This window comes from Salmo salar, chromosome 21, assembly GCF_965601325.2.
Source record: "Salmo salar chromosome 21, fSalSal1, whole genome shotgun sequence".
Classification (NCBI taxonomy): domain Eukaryota; kingdom Metazoa; phylum Chordata; class Actinopteri; order Salmoniformes; family Salmonidae; genus Salmo; species Salmo salar.
Window position 1 is genome coordinate 6,885,649 of NC_138311.1, and position 23,308 is coordinate 6,908,956.

General features: G+C 39.9%; 1 long non-coding RNA gene across 1 annotated transcript; it reads right to left on the minus strand.

Annotated features, from left to right (window-relative positions):
• Nucleotides 1–16,857: 16,857 nt before the first annotated feature.
• Nucleotides 16,858–21,458, minus strand: LOC145862547 (uncharacterized). The gene is made up of 2 exons (XR_014381987.1): nt 20,994–21,458; nt 16,858–17,202 (listed from the first exon to the last, which is right to left on the minus strand). It is a non-coding gene; the product is annotated as an uncharacterized LOC145862547 (long non-coding RNA).
• Between the last annotated feature and the right edge of the window lie 1,850 nt (nt 21,459–23,308).

A 23,308-nucleotide genomic window follows, 5' to 3' on the forward strand; every position in this document is an offset into this window, starting at 1 on the left:
GCCATCATATGCAGGCAACACTAATAAACAGATTGCACATATTATGAGTAATATGTGCACTGTTTGTGTTTCATTTATTAGGTAAGTTGATTGTGGACACATTCTCATTTACAACAACGACCAGGAAAAGAAATGCTGGTGACAAACATTGTTTGTCATTTGGGCAGCACTTATAATAATATATAATAATATTTGTTATTATATATGTAAATGCAGTAAAAGACTGCCCCAAATTGTAGTTGCAGTGCATTTGGAAAGAATTCAGACCCCTTGACTTTTTCCACATTTTGTTTATCTTACAACCTTATTCCAAAATGGATTGAATTGTTCATTTTTTCCACATCAATCTACACACAATACCACGTAATGACAAAACATAAACACATTAAAAAACAATAATCCCACATTTATTACAAATAAAACCCAGAAATATTACATTTACATAAGTATTCAGACCCTTTACTCAGTACTTTGTTGAAGCACCTTTGGCAGCGATTACAGCCTCGAGTCTTCTTGGGTATGACATTACAAGCTTCGCACACCTGTATATGGGGAGTTTCTTCCATTCTTCTCTGCAGATCCTCTCAAGCTCTGTCTGGTTGGATGGGGAGCGTCGCTGCACAGCTATTTTCAGGTCTCTCCAGAGATATTAGATCGGGTTCAAATCCGGGCTATGGCTGGACCACTCAAGGACATTCAGAGACTTGTCCTGAAGCCACTACCGCGTTGTCTTGGCTGTGTGCTTAGGGTCATTGTCCTGTTGGAAGATTAACCTTCACCCCAGTCTGAGGTCCTGAGCGCTCTGTAGCAGGTTTTCATCAAGGATCTCTGTACTTTGCTCCGTTTATCTTTTCCCTCGATCCTGACTAGTCTCCCAGTCCCTGTCACTGAAAAATATTCCCTCAGCATGATTCTGCCATCACCATGGTTCACCATAGGGATGGTGCAAGGTTTCCTCCAGACGTTACACTTGGTATTCAGGCCAAAGAGTTCAATCTTGGTTTCATCAGACCAGAGAATCTTGTTTCTCATGGTCTGAGTCTTAAGGTGCCTTTTGGAAAACTCTAAGCGGGCTGTCATCTGCCTTTTACTGAGGAGTGGCTTCCATCTGGCCACTCCACAATATAGGCCTGATTGCTGGAGTGCTGCATAGATGGTTGTCCTTCTGGAAGGTTCTCCCATCTCCACAGAGGAACTCTGGAGCTCTGTCAGAGTGACCATCAGGTTCTTGGTCACCTCCCTGACCAAGGCCCTTCTCCCCCAATTGCTCGGTTTGGCCGGGCGGCGAGCTCTAGGAACAGTCTTGGTGCTTCCAAACTTCTTCCATTTAAGAATGATGGAGGCCACTATGTTTTTGGGGACCTTCAATGCTGCAGAATTTTTTTGCTGCCCTTCCCCAGATCTGTGCCTTAACACATGGCTTGGTTTTTTCTCTGGCATGCACTGTCAATTGTGGGGCCGTATATAGACGTGTGCCTTTCCAAATCATGTCTAATCAATTGAATTAACCACAGGTGGACTCCAATCAAGTTGTAGAAGCATCTCAAGGATGATCAATGGAAACAGGATGCATCTGAGCTCAATTTTGAGTGTCATAGCAAAGGACCTGAATACTTATGTAAATAAGGCATTTCTTAAAACCTGTTTTCACTTTGTCATTATGGGGTATTGTGTGTAGACTGATGAAAAAATATACTTAATCCGTTTTAAACTAAGTCTGTTACGTCACAAAATGTGGAAAAAGTAAAGGGGTCTGAATACTTTCCGGATGCACTGTAAATATCATAAATGAATAGAAAATGGAGGTATATTGAAGTGTGTGGCGATCACCCAGAGATGGCATGACTAGCTAAAGGTCTATATTCTTACCACAGAGGTAGATAGATAAAGAACTACAGCTGAGCCCTTGGGTGGTGAAAAAGACAAAGAAGTAGAAATCTACACACCTCATCGTGTTGGATAACACTGAAATGGGGAGATACACACATACACGTGTGCACATCAATACAGGCATGTGCACATATCCACATGCATCCAACCATGTAGCTTTCATCTTTCTCACCACATCCTGTCACACCTCCAGCCTGTGAGTGATATAACCAGCCAACACCCCAGTGAGCAATACCACCCATCCTCACATTTTCAACACCCAGACACAATGCTAGACTAATTATTTTGAAACAGGATGTCACTATATATTATATAACAAACAATACAGCTACAAGGTAAGGTCGCTCTCACTATAAGGGTGGCCGGTATTTTGCAGAGTTAAGTTAATGATACTCTATATAAGTAGACCTACATGTAGTTTCACAGTTACAGTGAGGCAGGTCATTGATGACTATAGCACAACTTTACACACATGGGCCAACACACAGGCTTAAACATTCAACTGGACGAGTGGATAAAAATTGTATCAATGAAAAGAGAATAATGTAGAAATGCAGAGATATGCTTAACATATAATAAGAAATATATAAAGTTGACATGAAAGGTCACTCTTCTGTGTTGTTACAATAACCCCATGATTATAGGGTACGGTAAAAGCAAACTGTCGCTATCAACAGGAAGACATCCCATGCCTGCCCATAAACAGATGTCTCGTGAATCTGCTGAACAACAATAAGGAAAGCACACTGTTGCCTGTTCTCACTTCAGTCTCATGACATCACATTTCACAGTTGTAACCCAGCTAGCACATAATGTTATGAGAACCATATGTTTCTCAAACTTGGTGAGAGCGTTGTTGTCCTATTGTTATCTTGCATTCAACCTTCCACAACTTTATGGGAATGGTGCATGATGGTTGCTTGGCTTTGGAACATTCTGAGCACATCTAAGGAACTTCACAAAAAAAAAAAAAACGTTATTTTCTTGGTATTTCAATACTTTAACAGAACGTTTCCTAAAAGTTGGTTACATTTCATTTACATTTTGGTAATGTTCTAGGAATGTTCTCCAACTGGTTTGACATTGGGAATGTTCACAAATAGTTCAGAGAATGATAAGAAACGTTCTTCTATGGGAATTTCCATACTCCAGAATAACATTTCCTACAGGTTTCCTCATGGTACTATTTAAAATTATGTTCTCAAATAGTTCAGAGAATGATAAGAAACGTTCTTCTATGGGAATTTTCATACTCCAGCATAACATTTCCTACAGGTTTCCTCATGGTTCTATTTAAAGTCATGTTCTCAAATTGTTCCGAGAACGTTAAGAAACTTTCCATAAAAACCACAAGAAATCTTTAGTAACGTTCAGAGAACATTCTAAGAATGTTATTTAACCTTTTCACATGTACCAACAAACGGGTGTGATCATTCTACAGTGGTCTCTGCAGCGTACGCTTAAACCGGTTTGATTAGAACGCTTATTTAGAACGTCCAGTTTCGACTGATGCAACAGTCAGCATTTGAGGTAGCCACACTGTGTTTTCACAGAAACATTTAGCAGAAACACAGTCCTTACAAAGTTATGTCCTGAATGTGACAAGTTTATTTTTGGATGCAATGTTTAGACATTCACAGAAGTAGGATCAGCATACACAATCATCCAAACCGTAAAATGTAAGGTACATTAGTAATTCATCACATCATGGGTGAGCTCAACATTGATCGAAAACATTGAGTAAAACACTTTATAGAAATCGAAAGTAATCCAATGATGGGTAGTTTGTGCGCGCCGCCATGTTTGTTTTTCGCGTCAACCAAATATAATAAGAGGAGACAAGATGAGTTTGGTCTGTTTGCAGTATGCATGTTGAAGGGGGTGTGTCGTCTACGGTCATTCACTTTTTACCCGAAAGATGAGTGAACCATTCCTTCACCTCATTATAAAATCTTTGGTCTGACAGACGTTTACGTGACACTCACAATGCATTGTATGATGTCAGCAAACATGGTGCCACACATAGCTAGCAAATAGCTTAGCATTAGCTAATTATAATCAGTACAACCTTCAAAAAAGTATTTTACACTCATCAAAGGTGTCCATTACAATCTATGCAATAATCGGAATGCATTATTTGTGACCAGTACTTGAAAACATGTGAATAAAACTGTAAATACATTATACACCATACATACAGTACATACATACACTACCGTTCAAAAGTTTGGGGTCACATAGAAATGGCCTTGTTTTTGAAAGAAAAGCAATTTTTTGTCCATTAAAATAACATCAAATTGATCAGAAATACAGTGTAGACATTGTTAATCTTATACATGACTATTGTACCTGGAAACGGCTGTTTTTTTAATGGAATATCTATATAGGTGTACAGAGGCTCATTATCAGCAACCATCACTCCTGTGTTCCAATGGAACGTTGTGTTAGCTAATCCAAGGCACCAGGGCCTCCCACTCCTCTTTCTATTCTGGTTAGAGACAGTTTGCGCTGTTCTGTGAAGGGAGTAGTACACAGCGTTGTACGAGATCTTCAGTTTCTTGGCAATTTCTCGCATGGAATAGCCTTCATTTCTCAGAACAAGAATAGACTGTCGAGTTTCAGAAGAAAGTTCTTTGTTTCTAGCCATTTTGAGCCTGTTATCGAACCCACAAATGTTGATGCTCCAGATACTCAACTAGTCTAAAGCAGGCCAGTTTTATTGCTTCTTTAATCAGAACAAGTTTTCAGCTGTGCTAATATAATTGCAAAACGGTTTTCTAATGATCAATTGGCCTTTTAAAATGATACACTTGGATTAGCTAACACAACGTGCCATGGGAACACAGGAGTGATGGTTCCTGATAATGGGCTTCTGTATGCCTATGTAGATATACCATAAACAAATCAGCCTATTCCAGCTACATTAGTCATTTACAACATTAACAATGTCTACACTGTATTTCTGATCAATTTCATGTTATTTTAAAGGACAAAAAATTTGCTTTTCTTTTAAAAACAAAGACATTTCTAAGTGACCCCAAACTTTTGAACGGTAGTGTACATACATACATACATACATACATACATACATACATACATACATACATACATACATACATACATACATACATACATACATACACATACTTCATGCTACAGTAGAAATGACAATGACAACACGATATACAGAAAATAAGGCACTTATTTTGATTGGAAGGAAAACAACAATGGAGGCAATGTGAGCGCCAGCCAGAAAATGTAACAGTTCGTGCTGCTCAAATGTCTGTATACTTGATGTGCAGAAAAAATGGGGAAGGGCTCTCCTCAAAGAGAGAAGTTTGTCCGGCTCAGTAAAGCCTCAAGCAAATTGAAATGGGCTACTTCTATGTGAATTAATGAGGAGGCGGAACACACCTCAATTCAAACTGTTAGAAAATACAACTTGTTAGAAAATAATTTGAAATTGACAAGTTGAAACATACATAACTAGCAAGCAGCTAGTGTTAATTGTCCTGTTGCGTAACAATCACATTTTGGAACAGTGAGTGCACTCTGACATCGCGTGCATAAAACAACTCAAGCTGGAGCAACCGTTAGAACTCGTTAGAACTCACGTTTGAAAAGGGTAAAAGCATATACATTCCGTTCTCTGCATCAACAAAACTCTATCCTATTAAGTGTCTTGGCCATGCCCACTAATTGGCCACACCCGATCTTAAACGGATACTTTGAGATTTTGGCAATGAGGCCCTTTATCTAAATCCCCATAGTCAAATGAACCCGTGGATACCGTTTTTATGTATTTGTGTCCAATAAGTTAGACATAGTTTTGTGAGCCAATGTTAACTAGCATTAGAGCAACGAGCAGATACCCATAAACATCCAGTCATTGTGCTAACGCTAGTTAGCAATTGAGCTAGTTAGCAACTTCCTTCAAACTGCAACCAGAGATATAAAAATGATATCCACAAGTTCATTTCACTCTGGGGAAGTAAAGGGCTTCATTGACAGAATCCAGAAGTGTCCCTTTAATTAGTACCCATTTCCTTTGAAATGGGGTCTTTTTGAATAGACTAAAACGAACAACTTGGTATGAGTTTAAAAAAAAACATAGCATGCTGGCTCCATCTTGGTGGCACAGTGGACTCATTCCATGGCTATAAAACAGAAGATCAAAGATTCAAATCTCACTGGCGTCATGCCACAATAAAACATGCATGTGTTTGCATGATTAATACTTAAGCAAATTCATTTTCATGTGTCCTATCTGTGCTTGAAGTAGAGGCCTTCTCGGGCCCAAAAAGTTGGACCCGTTCTGAAATAGACCTAGGGCTTTCCCATCTGGACCCAATATATATATATATATTTTTTTTTTTTTAAATATAGAGACCTGTTCCGAACGGACCTGATCCAAGTGAGGGAAGCAGAAGAAAAGTCTATTTTTAAGCTACTTTATTAACCGGAGCTGATAAAGCGCGAGGGAGAGGATGTAGATAGAGGTGACGTTATAGCAGGGGCCGTGCTGTGTGTGTAGGCTACTGTGAGTGTGAGGGAGTGACACAGGGAACAGGGAGGAGGAAGAGAGAGACAAGAGACAGCAACCAACCAAGCCGACTCACTCTATAATATAATATAGGCTGCAGTCATAGAGCCCCACACGGAGGCTCTATGACTGCAGCCTATTGCCACATTGATGACTTAGGATTGGCCAACAACAGCAACAAGCTACACACGCCACTCAATTTCTCTCTCTCTCTCTCTCTCTCTCTCTCTCTAATACAGCAGCTGCGTTCGGATCTGTATGGGTCCTTCTGGACAAGTCAGTTAAAATTACACATACCCGAGACCCATGACAATCATATCAGAACCGACCCAGACATTATTTAGAATTCGTGACGTTATTTAGAATTCTGTATCCGGACCCGCTCTGGTCCCGGATCGGGTCTCGGGTATTCAGAAACAGGTGGATCCGTGAAGACCTCTAGCTTGGCGTTTAAAAAAGTTAACAAGCAGTGTTATTAAAAGTGTTATTCAAACATGTTCTCAGAATGTTATTTAATTACCTTCAAATAACCTATAATTTCCTTTCTCAGGATGTTAATAAAACCTCCCAGGAAAACTTTCAGGGAACAATAGTAAAACGTTCTCAGAAGCTCCCTGCAACTTCTGTTCTCAGAACATTTAAAAAATTGCTTCATTCCCAGAACCAATGCGAAGCAAAAAACGTATGTTCCCACAACATGCAAGGAACAAAATTTGCTAGCTGGGGAGGCAGTTAGCTAGTTCTTGCTCGCCCAATCTCCACACACACACACGCACATACACTGTTCGATACAGATCTGACTCACACTAACGCCTGTGAGGAGTATCATTCCACAAATAGAGTACCTTTTACAGAGCCTTCAGAAAGTGTTCACACCGTTAAGTTTTTCAAAATTTTCTTGTGTTACAGCCTGAATGTAAAATGGATTAAATTGAGATTTTTTTGTCACTGGCCTACACACAATACCCAATTTTTTCAAATTATGACTTTTGAAAATTTTACAAATTATTATAAAAGGAAAAGCTGAAATGTCTTCAGTCAATAAGTATTCAACTCCTTTGTTATGGCAAGCCTAAATAAATTCAGGAGTTAAAATGTGCTTAAGAAGTTACATAATAAGTCTGTGCAATAATAGTGTTTAACATGATTTATGAATGACTACCTCATCTCTGTCCCCCACACATAATTATCTTTAAAGTCCCTCAGTTGAGCAGTGAATTTCAAACACAGATTCAACAAGAAAGACCATGGAGGTTTTCAAATTCCTCACAAAGGAGGGCCCCTTTTAGTAGATCTGTAAAAAAAAAAGCAGACATTGAATACCCCTTTGAGCATGGTGAAGATATTAAATACAGGTGTCCTTCCTAACTCAGTTGCCGGAGAGGAAGGAAACCTATCAGAGATTTCACAATGAGGCCAATGGTGACTTTAAAACATATACAGAGTTTAATGGCTGTGATAGGAGAAAACTGAAGATGGATCAAAAAACATTGTAGTTACTCCACAACAATGTTCCCTCTAAGCTGTGCTTGTGTGCGCACAGCTCCCCTCGGACTGCTGCACAGAAGAAATGTTAGCCAGCGCAGAGAAGCAAGAGATTGAACTTCACTCAACTTTCTAGAGTTTTCCCATTTAGTTAACACTATCAACGTTTCGCTCCACTGTGGGAATTGTGATTGAATCAATGCAATATTAGCCACTTCAATGTAACATACCGAAAGAAAATGATCTATACAAAACAAACTGTGCAAGAGATTTTGCTGTAGCATTGGAGTCAGTGTTTGTATTTATTATGGATCCCCATTAGCTGCTGCCAAGGCAGTTCTGGACTTGGTGACTGTGAAGAGACCTCTGGTGGCATGTCTTGTGGGGTTTGCATGTGTCAGGGGCATCGTAAAAGCTAGACCAAGGCGCAGCAGGTATCATGCTCATCTTCTTTATTTAATATAAGAGAACACTTAAACAAAATATAAACGAACACCAAACAACAGTTCCGTAAGGACACAAGCACTATACGAAAAACAACTACTCACAAAACCCAAAGGAAAACAGGCTGCCTAAGTATGGCTTCCAATCAGAGACAACAAAAGACACCTGCCTCTGATTGGAAACCACACTCGGCAAACCTGGAAAACGGAACATAGAAAATGAAAACTAGAACCAAAATCCCCTAGACAAAAAAACACAAAACGCAAAACAAACACCCCCTGCCACGCCCTGACCAACTACAATGACAAATAACCCCTTTACTGGCCAGGACTTGACAGCATGGGTGTCAATACCTCTCACAAATACAAGTAGAGATGAAGTCAATCTCTCCTCCACTTTGAGCCAGTAGAGATTGACATGCATATTATTAACATTAGCTCTCTGTGTACATCCAAGGGCCAGCCATGCTGCCCTGTTTTGAGCCAATTGCAATTTTCGTAAGTCCCTCTTTGAGGTACCTGACCACACGACTGAACAGTAGTCCAGGTGCGACAAAACTAGGGCATGTAGGACCTGCCTTGTTGACAGTGCTTTATTATAGACAGACTTCTCCCCATCCTAGCTACTATTGTATCAATACAGTGAGGGAAAAAGGTATTTGATCCCCTGCTGATTTTGTACGTTTGCCCACTGACAAAGAAAGGATCAGTCTATAATTTTAATGGTAGGTTTGTTTGAACAGTGAGAGACAGAATAACAACAAAAATATCCAGAAAAACGCATGTCAAAAATGTTAGAAATTGATTAGCATTTTAATGAGGGAAATAAGTATTTGACCCCCTCTTAATCAGAAAGATTTCTGGCCTCCCAGGTGTCTTTTATACAGGTAACGAGCTGAGATTAGGAGCACACTCTTAAAGGGAGTGCTCCTAACCGCAGCTTGTTTCCTGTAAAAAAGACACCTGTCCACAGAAGCAATCAATCAATCAGATTCCAAACTCTCCACCATGGCCAAGATCAAAGAGCTCTCCAAGTATGTCAGGGACAAGATTGTAGACATACACAAGGCTGGAATGGGCTACAAGACCATCGCCAAGCAGCTTGGTGAGAAGGTGACAACATTTGGTGCGATTATTCGCAAATGGAAGAAAGACAAAAGAACTGTCAATATCCCTCGGCCTGGGGCTCCATGCAAGATCTCACCTCGTGGAGTTGCAATGATCATGAGAATGGTGAGGAATCAGCCCAGAACTACACGGGAGGATCTTGTCAATGATCTCAAGGCAGCTGGGACCATAGTCACCAAGAAAACAATTGGTAACACACTACGCCGTGAAGGACTGAAATCCTGCAGCACCCGCAAGGTCCCCCTGCTCAAGACTACATATACAGGCCCGTCTGAAGTCTACCAATGAACATCTGAATGACTCAGAGGACAACTGGTGAACGTGTTGTGGTCAGATGAGACCAAAATGGAGCTCTTTGACATCAACTCAACTCGCCGTGTTTGGAGGAGGAGGAATGCTGCCTATGACCCCAAGAACACCATCTCCACCGTCAAACATGGAGGTGGAAGCACTATACTTTGGGGGTGTTTTTCTGCTAAGGGGACAGGACAACTTCGCCGCATCAAAGGGACGATGGACTGGGCCATGTACCGTCAAATCTTGTGTGAGAACCTCCTTCCCTCAGCCAGGGCATTGAAAATGGGCCGTGGATGGGTATTCCAGCATGACAATGACCCAAAACACACGGCCAAGGCAACAAAGGAGTGGCTCAAGAAGAAGCACATTAAGGTCCTGGAGTGGCCTAGCCAGTCTACAGACCTTAATCCCATAGAAAATGTGTGGAGGGAGCTGAAGGTTCGAGTTGCCAAACGTCAGCCTTGAAACCTTAATGACTTGGAGAAGATCTGCAAAGAGGAGTGGGACAAAATCCCTCCTGAGATGTGTGCAAACCTGGTGGCCAACTACAAGAAACGTCTGACCTCTGTGATTGCCAACAAGGGTTCTGCCACCAAGTCATGTTTTGCAAAGGGGTCAAATACTTATTTCCCTCATTAAAATGCAAATCATTTTATAACATTTTTGACATGTGTTTTTCTGGATGTTTTTGTTGTTATTCTGTCTCTCACTGTTCAAATAAACCTACCATTAAAATTATAGACTGATCATTTCTTTGTAAGTGGGCAAACGTACAAAATCAGCAGGGGATCAAATACTTTTTTCCCTCACTGTATAACCACACTCGCTATAGCACATTCAGAGATTAATTAATGTCTATAAATCAAAAATAATTTATAGATTTTAGACAAAAAAAACACTTTCTGATTGTCATAGATGGACAAGATTAATATGAATAATATAAATAATAAGCCAAACTGGAGCTCTGTGTGACATTCACAGCGGTGAGGGCAGATGTTTTGATCGAGAGACCTTTAGAAAATATGCAAATTTTCTTTACCACTAATCATACAAATATGTATTTTACAGTTATAAGTGTCCTTTAGACACTTATTTGTATCCTTTAGGGGTGGTTTCTTTGCAGCAATTCAACCATGAAAGCCTGATTCACACAGTCTCCTCTGAACAGTATATGTTGAGATGTGTCTTACTTGAACTCTGTGAAACATTTATTTGGGCTGCAATTTCTGAGGCTGGTAAATCTAATGAACTTATCCTCTTATCCTCCTGTGGCAGTCCTCATGAGAGCCAGTTTTACCGTAGCACTTGATGGTTTTTGCGACTGCAGTAACATTTTCAGGACTGACTGACTTTCATGTCTTAAGGTAATGATGAACTGTCGTTTCTCTTTGCTTATTTGAGATGTTCTTGCCATAATAAGGACTTAGTCTTTTACCAAATATGGCTATCTTCTGTAAACCAGCCCTACCTTGTCACAACACAACTGATTGGCTCAAACGCATTAAGAAAGAAATTCCCCGAATTCACTTTTAACAAGGCACACCTGTTAATTGAAATGCATTCCAGGTGACTACCTCATGAAGCTGTCATCGAGGCAAAGGGTGGCTACTTTGAAGAATCTGAAATATAAAATATATTTTGATGTGTTTAACACTTTTTTGGTTACTACATGATTCCATATGTGTTATTTCATAATTTTAATGTATTCAGTATTATTTTACAATGTAGAAAAAACAAAAAATTAAGAAAAACCCTGGAATGAGTAGGTGTGTCCAAACTCTGACCGGTACTGTATATAATTTCCTGAACTTTCTTATCTCTCAGATATAAGGAGAGACATTTAAAACATACTTCCTTTTGATTTATTTTTGAATATCTGTTTTGCCATGTATGAATATGTCATTCAAGGCGTTTATATGGGCAAATAGCCATAAACCAAATTCATTGTTTTGTCAAATTATTCATTCTCATAATTGTTTTATACTTACAGAGGTCCACATTTTTTTATCCCATATGTTAGCTTAGTAGAAACCCAGCCCGGCCCCCTAGACCTTAAACAGCTTGGAAAATTCCAGAAAATGTCATGGCTTTAGAAACTTCTGACAAATGATGTCAATTAGCCTGAGTCAATTGGACGTGTACCTGTGGATGTATTTCAAGGCCTACCTTTCAAACTCAGTGCCTCTTTGTTTGACATCATGGGAAAATCAAAAGAAATCAGCGAAGACCTCAGAAAAAAATTGTAGACCTCCACAAGTCTGGTTCATCCTTGGGAGAAATTTCCAAACACCTCAAGGTACCATGTTCATCTGTACAAACAATAGTACGCAAGTATAAACACCATGGGACCACGCAGCCAACCTACCACTCAGGAAGGAGGCGTATTCTGTCTCCTAGAGATTAATGTATTTTGGTGCAAAAAGTGCAAATCAATCCCAGAACAACAGCAAAGGACCTTGTGAAGATGCTGGAGGAAACAGGTACAAAAGTATCTATATCCACAGTAAAACGAGTCCTATATCGACATAACCTAAAAGGACGCACGGCAAGGAAGAAGCCACTGCTCCAAAACCGCCATTAAAAAAGCCAGACTACGGTTTGCAACTGCACATGGGGACAAAGATCGTACTTTTTGGAGAAATGTCCTCTGTTCTGATGAAACAAAAATAGAACTGTTTGACCATAATGACCATTGTTATGTTTGGAGGAGAAAGGGGGAGGCTTGCAAGCTGAAGAACACCATCCCAACCGTGAAGAACGCAGGTGGCAGCATCATGTTGTGGGGGTGCTTTGCTGCAGGAGGGACTGGTGCACTTCACAAAATAGATGGCATCATCAGCTGGCTTCAGGACAACAATGTCAAGTTATTGGAGTGGCTATGACATAGCCCTGACCTCAATCCTATAGAAAATGTGTGGGCAGAACTGAAAAAGCGTGTGCGAGCAAGGAGGCCTACAAACCTGACTCAGTTACACCAGCTCTGTCAGGAGGAATGGGCCAAAATTCACCCAACTTATTGTGGGAAGCTTGTGGAAGGCTACCCGAAACGTTTGACCCAAGTTAAACAATTTAAATGCAATGCTACCAAATAATAATTGAGTGTATGTAAACTTCTGACCCACTGGGAATGTGGTGAAAGAAATAAAAGCTGAAAAAAATAAATCATTCTCTCTACTATTATTCTGACATTTCACATTCTTAAAATAAAGTGGTGATCCTAACTGACCTACGACAGGGAATTTTTACTAGGATTAAATGTCAGGAATTGTGAAAAACTGAGTTTAAATGTATTTGACTAAGGTGTATGTAAACTTCCGACTTCAACTGTATGTATGTTTGTAAGTAATACAGTAGAATGTTATGAACCGACACTGAATCGTAGGAGCTAACTACTAGCTATGTAGAAGTTGGATGGAAGAACACCCAGTGCTGCTTACCTGAGATGCCATCAACACACAGTCCTTCTTCGTAGGTGTCCGCTATGACGTCCTTTGTGTCGGAAAGAAAGGCTGAACAGTATTGGTTGTAGCCAAACTGACACTCAAATTTTTTTTGCCAAAATGAATGGTGGATGATAGCGAAATAAAATTTGAGTTTTATTTTCAAATACATTTTTTGTTCTCTAAATATTTTTGGGGAATAAAATGCATCAAGTTTTGTGCTCTATTACGCTTCCCTTTGTCCACCAAGCCGCCATACCGGTTAAGCCCACTAGGGAACCTCCCCTATCATTTCCTTGTAACCATATCTACTGTTTGTTTGTTTATGCATTTCCGTGATTATTTAGTTAGTAAATAAATGAATGATTAAGACAATTGGTGTATGGATGATTCATAGTAAAGGCTGGGTTCGTGCAGATAACCAACAATTTACAACGTTTGGAATGAGACTAACGTGAGGTAAAGAATAATTCATTAATAAGAAGACTAATTGAACAGATATTTTAATATCTGAAGAGTTATAGTAGGAAAACTATAACTTTGTAATCTGAAGATTCTTTTCGTGCCCCAACTTCCTAGTTAATTACATTTACATGATTAGTTTAATCACGTAATAATAATTACAGAAAATTGATTTGATAAAATAACAGTCTTCAGTTTAAATGATGCCAAAGACACGACATAGAAGACATCTGTATATATTCGTATTGTTTTTTTTTTTAGGTCCCAGACTCTTACCCTCTTCCTGTCGAACCATAAGATGTAAGGATTGGAGAGAAGGAGGAGTGTTCAAAATGGGGTATATATACTTGTGATGGTGAGAACATGTTTTTGTCTGAATACAAGCTCTTAAAGCTTTGGGTCCTAAGTAATTCCGTCTCCCAGATTGCAATTCCTATGGCTTCAACTAGATGTCAAGTCTTTATTCAAGGTTTCAGGCTTGTTTTTTGAAAAACAAGAAAGAATTTGGAGTTTTGGGGAAGAGAGCACCGGAACAATATCAGTCTTTCGGTGCTCGAGGGAGAGGGCGCGCGCTTACTAATTTTGCTTTCCTATTGAACATACTACTTTCCGTATGAAATATTATAGTTTATTTACATTTTAGGGTACCTGAGGATTAAAAAGAAACGTCGTTTGACATGTTTGGACGAATTTTAGCGGTAGCTTTTTGGACTCCTTTGTCTGCATGTTGAATGAGTGGATTACTGAAATCGATGGCGCCTACTAAACAGACTTTTTGTGAGAAAACGATGCATCACCAAACGAGAGTATGGATATACAACAACTCATGGCGAGGCTGAATCAGATGATGGACAACCACACGGTGGCTGATATGAATGAAAGGTTTTCAAGTAGCTCAACTTTCCAACAACAGCATCAGCAGAGCACTCCTCCAGCGCCTGCACTGGAATGGGCGACGGGCATTCGTCGAGCAAAACGGAATGAGCTATCCGTAAATTGTATGATGTTATCTTAGCATTCTCAAATATGTTACTTGACATAGAGGTGTGAATATCATGCATAAACTTAAATGTCATGTTTTTTCTTTGTCATGTCTCAGTACACCTGTGCACTGGGTCTGCTGGTTCGTCAACTGAGAATAAGGTACACAGATAGAGAGTGGAGCATGGCAGATTTTGAAGGTGAGTAGTCCCATAAAAGACATGGACTGACTAACATAATTCTACATTTTACAATTTAAGGATTTTGATGCATATAGCCATTGCTAATAAACCACACAGACTCCTCAGATGCACCTACAAATCAGTATTGGACTGAAAGAGGAATAAGTCGGACAACCCAGACAGAGCAAAAGAACGGCCATCAAAAAGCGAAGGCGGCGTCGCCAGAGACGGGTTCACCAATTCATACATTTTAAATGCCAGTTAAGAATTTTGAAAAGTTGAGACTTGTTCCACAGCTTTTGGTGTGTGTTTGTGCTTCTTTAGCTTTTTTTATTCCAGTGTTCAAGACCGTTTGTTTATTGAGCAGAATAACTTAGTCTCCTGTAATTTCACAGGCTCTGGCCAATCGGTCAAAATAACTCTCTGCTGAAGATATTTACGGGGGGAAACTGAAGACATGATGTCCGATGGAGACAGAACCACCCTGGCATTACCTGAGTTTGAGGACCTGATTGCATCAGAAGACTGGAGAAGGGCTAAGCGTGCTTAAGGGGAGAAAAGGCTCCGTCAGAACGAAATCTGGAGCAACCATCCATGTCCACTGCAGCCCTACCCAGAACATCTGATTGCAGGTGATTGGCCGTGGTCAATTGCACAAAGTTCCTCAGTGTCCACATCACTAAGGAATTAACATGGTCCACACACACACAGTTGTAAAGACGGCACAACAGCACCTCATCCCCCTTAGGAGGCTGAAAAGATTTGGCATGGGGTCCTCAAAGTTCTACAGCTGCACCTTTGAGAGCAGTTTAACTGGCTGCATCACCACTTGGTATGGCAACTGCAAGGCACCCAACCGCAGTCCCCATGCTTGTCTCAGAGCAGCGCAAAACGGTGCTAAAATAGTTGTAGGCTATTGCTTCAAATCCTATTGCTTCTAACTTCAATATGCTCTTTAAATAAATAAGACCTACACCACTTTTAACAGCACATTACTCAACACTAGTGAGACTCATGTCGCCTAGTGTAGGCCTACAGTTTATCAAAAATATGACATGACTCTCCGACAATAATTACATATAGAGGATTGGAGGATTCTAAATTAAAACCAAAAGCCGCCTCATGGGTCTCCCGGTGGCGGCCGGCATGAGTATCTGTAGCAAAGCATTTTGCATTGCGGTGACTTAGACAGCTGCGCCACTGGGGAGGACCCATCCACAAAGTATCAAAATACAGAGAGGTGTTGGTAAAGGTATATTGTCCTGCTAATAGCACATAATGGGCTATTATATAGTGTACATGGTGTCCAGGTCAGGATAACCAAAACATGTATTTATCAAAGACTATCAGAAAGAATGTTGGTACTTATTTATTTTGATCCAAAGCCATGAATGAGTGAGTCACTCAGCTTTATGTAGGTGCCGCTATATGACTGTGCCATCAAGTTGATAATATATAAAGATATTTTGGAGATTATTTCGTTTTCAAAAAAATGAAAGTGAGCGATTATAATCTGAATAAAAGGCCAAAATAATATTTGTAAAGGCCAAAACATTTCTGTTTTTAGAGGGAGAGAAACGTTAAGCCAATTATGCACCGCACAATGGGAAATCCCAATCACAGTCAGATGTGAAACATCATAATAATAATAATAATCCTTTTTGTTGTATTATTTGTTTTGTCTTTTCTGGTGGATTAAACTGAAATTGCAACCAATCACGGCCGGTTGTGATACAGCCAACCTAACTAAGAAATACTTTTGACGATAGAATTCTCCCCCTACCCTCCTTCTAGGCTAGTCTATAGTCCAGCTACCTGCTAACAGCCATAATGGCACCTGTACAACGTGACTGTGTGTGTTTGAAAGAGTATTTTCCAGTAAGCAACAATTTGTTTACCTTCATTAGACAACTTTGTTCCAATATTTCTGTAATTCAGTGATATTTAATCCCATTGTAATTCGTTATGGATCCATAACTAAATAAAACATCAGCATTTTGAAAGAGTATTTTTATAATTATTTTATTAACAAAAGCATAAAAATGCCATTATTAGTTACATTGTTTTAGTTTAAACATGCAGACTGGCACTAAGAACAGCGGGAACGTTTCCCTAGTCAGCACCATTATTAGTGCAATGCCCCTTAAAGTGTTTCCAGTGTGGCGTTTTGGGGGGTCCAACCCCTCCCCTCCTCCTCTAGGTTGGTCTTCTGTGCGCGGCTCTGCGGCCCATCCCGTGCCTCCTGCCCTCGTGCCTTGAACCTTGTGCGCTTTCAGTGGATATGGCTGGAGAACTGCAAGGCAATCCCATTGTGCTCCACTCGGGAACCATGACCAATATATATTGTCCTGCTAATAACAGGGTTAATACAGTGAGGGAAAAAAGTATTTGATCCCCTGCTGATTTTGTACGTTTGCCCACTGACAAAGAAATGATCAGTCTATAATTTTAATGGTAGGTTTATTTGAACAGTGAGAGACAGAATAACAACAACAAAAAATCCAGAAAAACACATGTCAAAAATGTTATAAATTGATTTGCATTTTAATGAGGGAAATAAGTATGATGACACCACACACCCACTCAGCAACCTCAACATAGAGTAGCTGTCTACCAACCATGTCACCTCTCCATTTTGTGCTAGTGGAGATATCAAATTCCATGGTGAAATATGAAACGGAGGTGTGCATGACACAGTCCTTTGACATCCTCAACGTGTAAATAGCCCTGTGTAGCCTTGTCACTCAAACTCATGTACATGATGTGCAACGTGCAATGCTGAAATTGGAAGCACTAAACAACAGGTACTGGAACCTGCCAAAATAAAGGAAACACCAACATAAAGTGTCTTAAGGTGTTGAGCCACCACAAGTCAGAACAGCTTCAATGCACCTTGTACTACAAATGTCTATATGGAGGGATGCCGCACCATTCTTCTGTAATTGAGTCACTGGCTTACTAGTGCTCTTCCATGCCGTCCCTATGAGAGTTGTGTCATGTTGTCACAGCCTTTTTTCACCATACTCAACTTTTGTGGTTTGAGTCACTGACATGATCTTACTGACCAGTTTTGCGCCCCCTCGGGCTCCTGCGGTGGAGATCTTTCGTGGGCTATACTCAGCCTTGTCTCAGGGTAGTAAGTTGGTTTTCTGTTGATATCCCTCTAGGGGTGTGGGGGCTGTGCTTTGGCAAAGTGGGCGGGGTTATTATATCCTGCCTGGTTGGCCCCGTCTGACGATACCCCGGACATGGCCAGTGTCCTCCGACCCCCCTGTCTCAGCCTCCAGTATCTATTCTGCAATAGTCTATGTGCTGAGGGGCTATGGTCAGTCTGTCCTATCTGGTGAAATTGTCTTTTATGAACTTAAGAATGCTCCCTCTAAATCCTTCTCTCTCCCGGAGGACCAAAGCACTAGGACCATGACTCAGCATGATAACTCCTGGCTGTCCCCAGTCCACCCAGTTGTGCTACTGATCCAGTTTCTGCTGTTTTGCCTGTGGCTATGGAACCCTGACCTGTTCACCAGACGTGCTACCTTGTCCCAGACCTGCTGTTTTTGACCCTCCCTCTACTGCACCTGCTGTCTTCGACCTCTGAATGCTCGGCTATGAAAAGCCATCTGACATTTACTCCTGAGGTGCTGACCTGTTGCACCCTCTACAACCACTGTGATAATTATTTGACCCCTGCTGGTCATCTATGAACTTTTGAACATCTTGAAGAACAATCTGGCCTTAATGGCCATATTCTGTTATAATCTCCACCAGGCACAGCCAGAAGAGGACTAGCCACCCCTCAGAACCTGGTTCCTCTAGATTTCTTCCTAGATTCCTGCCTTTCTAGGGAGTTTTTCCTTGCCACCGTGCTTCTACATATGCATTGCTTGCTGTTTAGCTTTTATGCTAGGTTTGTGTATAAGCACTTTGACATCTATGGATGTAAAAAGGGCTTTATAAATACATTTGATTATGTTGTTTTCATGCTCATCAAACCATTAATTGACCACTTGTGCTCTGTGGGTGGGGGCTACCTTAGGCAGCCGATAGTGCAGATCTAGCACCCGTACACTCTCGTCTAGGCTTGAGCACAAATATTTCGCTACACTTGCAATAACATCTGATAAATGTGTAGGCAACCAATAATATTTTTATGGACTGGCTCGTACATAAAGCATCCTCCATTCTGGCTATAAAGTAATAATTTACCTCCTTAACTAGCTTTAATGTCGAAAACGCGGAATAAAATTGAAAAAATATGCATACTTTATTTATGAAACACCATTTTCCACCACTATGCTACAGTGGTTTATATGCCTAGGAATGCTACTTCCTGATGTAAACAGACTGCTACAACCTGATTGGCTGAACGTGATACGCAACATCCGGAACTAACATTCCTAGGTATTTGCCACTCTAGCATGGTGGTGGAAAATGGTGTTTCCTAAAGAAAGTACACATTTTCCCTGATGTTATTTCTACATTAAAGCTAGTTAATGAGGAAAACGATGCCTATGCAGCCTGAATGGAGGATGTACGAGTCGGTCCACCAGGGACAGGAGTGTATTAGCAGAAACGCACATCAAACCTAGACAATAGTGGGCTAAGGATCTGCACTATTGGCTGCCTAGGCTAGGTAGGGGCATTGTCATCGTTAGGTTTGGTGAGTAACGGATTACACGTTACTTAAAAAAAAATCATAATAATGTAATCCGTTACCAGAAACAATATTGTAATCAGATTACAGATACTTTTGAAAAACTTTGAGGATTACTTTTAAAATCATAAAGGATGTTTGCGGAAAAAAATCTTTGACACTTCTGTTTTCTCAATGACATTCAAATCGGCATTGAAAAAAGGCATAAGATAAAGTTTGTTCCACCTGAGCGAGTCTGACACCACTATGATGACACACCAAAATTCTGTTTGATGGATCACTGGAAAAGAGCAGGAATACGTTTTTGTAGGCTACAGTCTAAACTATGTCTTCCAATGGTGCGACTGCTGTCGGTATCGAAAGATTATCCAAGTTGAATAAATGCTTGGAGGTAAGGATGACAGCAGTGGTGTAGTCTACGGCAATACAGATATCACTTATTATTGATATCTACATAGAGCATTGATGTGAATCACACTGCTGCTCTGTCTTTCAGCTATTTGCGCCATACGGATTGTGGTTGTTGTGGATGGCTGTTCACAAATCTAGAGGTGTATTTGAAAGCAATAATGTTTAAATTCAAGAAGTTCAAGCTGCCTATCAAACATCGTTTTTTAAGCCAGTGAAAAATGCGCTCTTGCTGCATAGTATGGATCGCAGCCTATGGAATAAAAGTCGGGCTTTTAATGCTCAATATATATACACACACACACATTTCGGCCTAGTGGACACACACTCAAACACTTTTGATTGCCCCTTTTTTTAAGTCTGTAGTTGCTACATCCATTTTTTGACTTATAAATTATATATATATATATTAATGTAAAGATAATTTAAATGTATTATTATATGTAGTAGAAAGCGATGGGTTAGAAGAAGCCTTACATAACCAACCCATAAAGTAAAATTTAAAATCAATATATGGCCAGCTATGTAAACTTTAACATTGATTTATCCAGCAATAGATGTCCTTCAATTGGTAACATACATTTTTGTCTTCTTCTAATGCCGCTTAAGAGGAAATGTACTCAGTACTCAGATTACGTTACTGAGTTTGGGTAATCCAAAATTTACGTTACTGATTATAATATTGGAAAGGTAACTGTAACCGATTACATTTAGAAAGTAACCTACCCAACCCTGGTCATCGTGTGGGGGCATAGCCATTGTAGCAAAAATAATGGCCTGCATTTTTATACATGACCCTAAACATGATGGAACGTTATTACTTATCTAACTCAGGGACCACACCTGTGTAGAAGCACCTACTTTCAATTGTATCCTTCATTTAGTCAAGTGTTTCCATTATTTTGGCAGTTACCTGTAGCTCAAGCATCACAGTTTCATATATCGACCAAGGGTTTAGCTATATCTAAATTATGGCTATCGAAAATGACAGCTAGAACACTAGCAAGTTGACAGTGACCAATTCTTACTCTGAATCGCGCATGGTGCCATTTAATTTAGGTCAATAGGCAAGCTACTCACCCGGTACTGTGGATGCTCGAACATATAGGTCATGCTGCACCTATTCTCTTCAAATCCCAACAACAATTCTCGCAGGGCCATTGCCAGAAGACCCAGCGCACACCCGTAAAAGGCCACAGTGGCGGCTCTCATGTCTACGGTCGTTCGACTTGTCTGTTTACAGGTGCCCATGTTTAAAATGTTCCTTGTGCAAATCCTCTCTCTGCCAAACCTAATTTACGAGAGGCATACATAAAGTACTACCATAGATTTTTAAACCCAGAAGCGCAACATCGCGAGACCTCCAGGAACGCTTGAGAAAGAGTCCAGTCAGACCAGGCTGCGGTTTGAGAAGTGAAATATACTTCCTTAATTGTTCCTTTTCTTGAAATCTAAAAGGTACAACCTAGATTCGAACCAATGTCTTAAGTAGTTGAACATGCTATTACTCCAACCTCCTGAAAGTGACAAACTGACACGTTTTCATTTTCGTCAAAAACAACTTTATATAGGAGTGCCTTTGACAACCTGCACATGCGCAGTTCGGCGCGAGACGATCTTCAGACCCGATTAAGCGTTTTTACGCATGAGCTTTGCTAGCCAACGTCGCCATGACATCGCCTACATGTGTGATCGGGGATTTCTAATCGAGAAGCAGTTTTAGCATATCTTCATACTGTACTGTCTTTGGTACTACCACCTTCCATCTGCGGGAACATGAATGATTGACAGGTTAATTGGCCAATGAGAGAGTAAACATCAAGGAGACGGACCAATGACAACTTCGAGTGGATTTCAATAAATGGACATCGACCAAAGATGTTCTATTATATTGACAAGATAGTCGAGTGACCATTCTAACAATGGAAATGTATGTCCTCAAACGTGGAAGGCAGGCGAGAAGAAGCGAGATCAGGTATGACCATTCAAGCCAGAGGGCAGATACGCGTGTGAACCAGGGGGCCAGGGTTCCGATTGGAACTTGAATTCAAAATAAATCACTGACAGAGGAGGAGACTGCAGTTTAACTGACACCGAGCCCAGAATATTTAAATTCAAAGTAAGATCTATCGCCATTACAAGCAGTAAGAAACTAAAGAAGCAAACATTTTGAAAGAAGATGAGCTTATGAATAAATTGAATGTTATTTTAAAAATGGATACCCTTTCAGCAGAGGAAGAAACATATTTGAATACTTCTCGAATAGAAGTAGTTCCTATGTACATTGATTTAGCTAAAGAGGCCTTTATCAGACCTGGAGCAAAACAGGTTGAGTAGACAAGGCATTTCTTTGCACTTGAAAAAAGCAAATCTCTTTGTGCCTTAAATATTGACAATACCTTGTGTAAAGACCATAAGATCATCTAACTTTGTATTCTTTCTATGAAAATCTGTATAAATCTAGCTTTAATGGGATTGAATGTGAACATTTAATGAAACATGTCCCATGGTAATTTTCCAATTATTTCTGATGAGTTCAAGTCCATATGTGAAGATGAGTTTTCTATAGTAGAGATTAGAGATGCTCTTAAATCTATGAACAAGGGCAAGCACCTGCAACAGACAGACTTTGGAATTTTATTTACACTTTTGGGAACATTTAGAGTAACCAATATTCAACATGTTCCAAGAATGCCTAGCTAATGGTGAGATGATTACTACCATGGAACAAGGGGTGATTCCCTTAATAACAAAAGCTGATAAAGATCCCCTGGTTTCATGAAAGGACGCCACATCAACTGTAACATCAGATTAGTTTTAGACTTGATTGATTACGCCGATTCCAATGACTTATTTTATTCCTCGACTTTTGCAAAGCATTTGATACAATAGAACACAATCGTACACTTTTGGTTTTGGGACTAGCTTTGTCTCTGTTATGAATATGTTTAATAAAGACATTCATAGTTCTATTATGATTAATCATAACACATCTAAAATATTTTATTTTCAATGTAGTGTACGCCAGGGTTGCCCTATTTCAGTTTTATTCCTTTTTACAGTAGTTGTAGAATTACTATCTATTAGCATTTTAAACAACCCTGAATTACAAGTTATTTCTATATATTTTGAAAATAAATTAAAATCTCAGTAAGCAGATGATACAACTGTTTCTGAAAAGGTTCAAGTTGCTATTGCACGTAATACTATCAAATCATTCTCTTCAGCTTCTGGTCTTGAACTTAACTATATGTGAAATATTGTCTGCATAACTCAAATTACCAATCTATTTAGAATGCTCCAGTGAAAGATGTGAAATATTTTGTGGTGCACATGGCGAAAAACAATATTGTCCGTCAACTTCTACATTTTTCTTGCTGTGTCTATATTTGTAG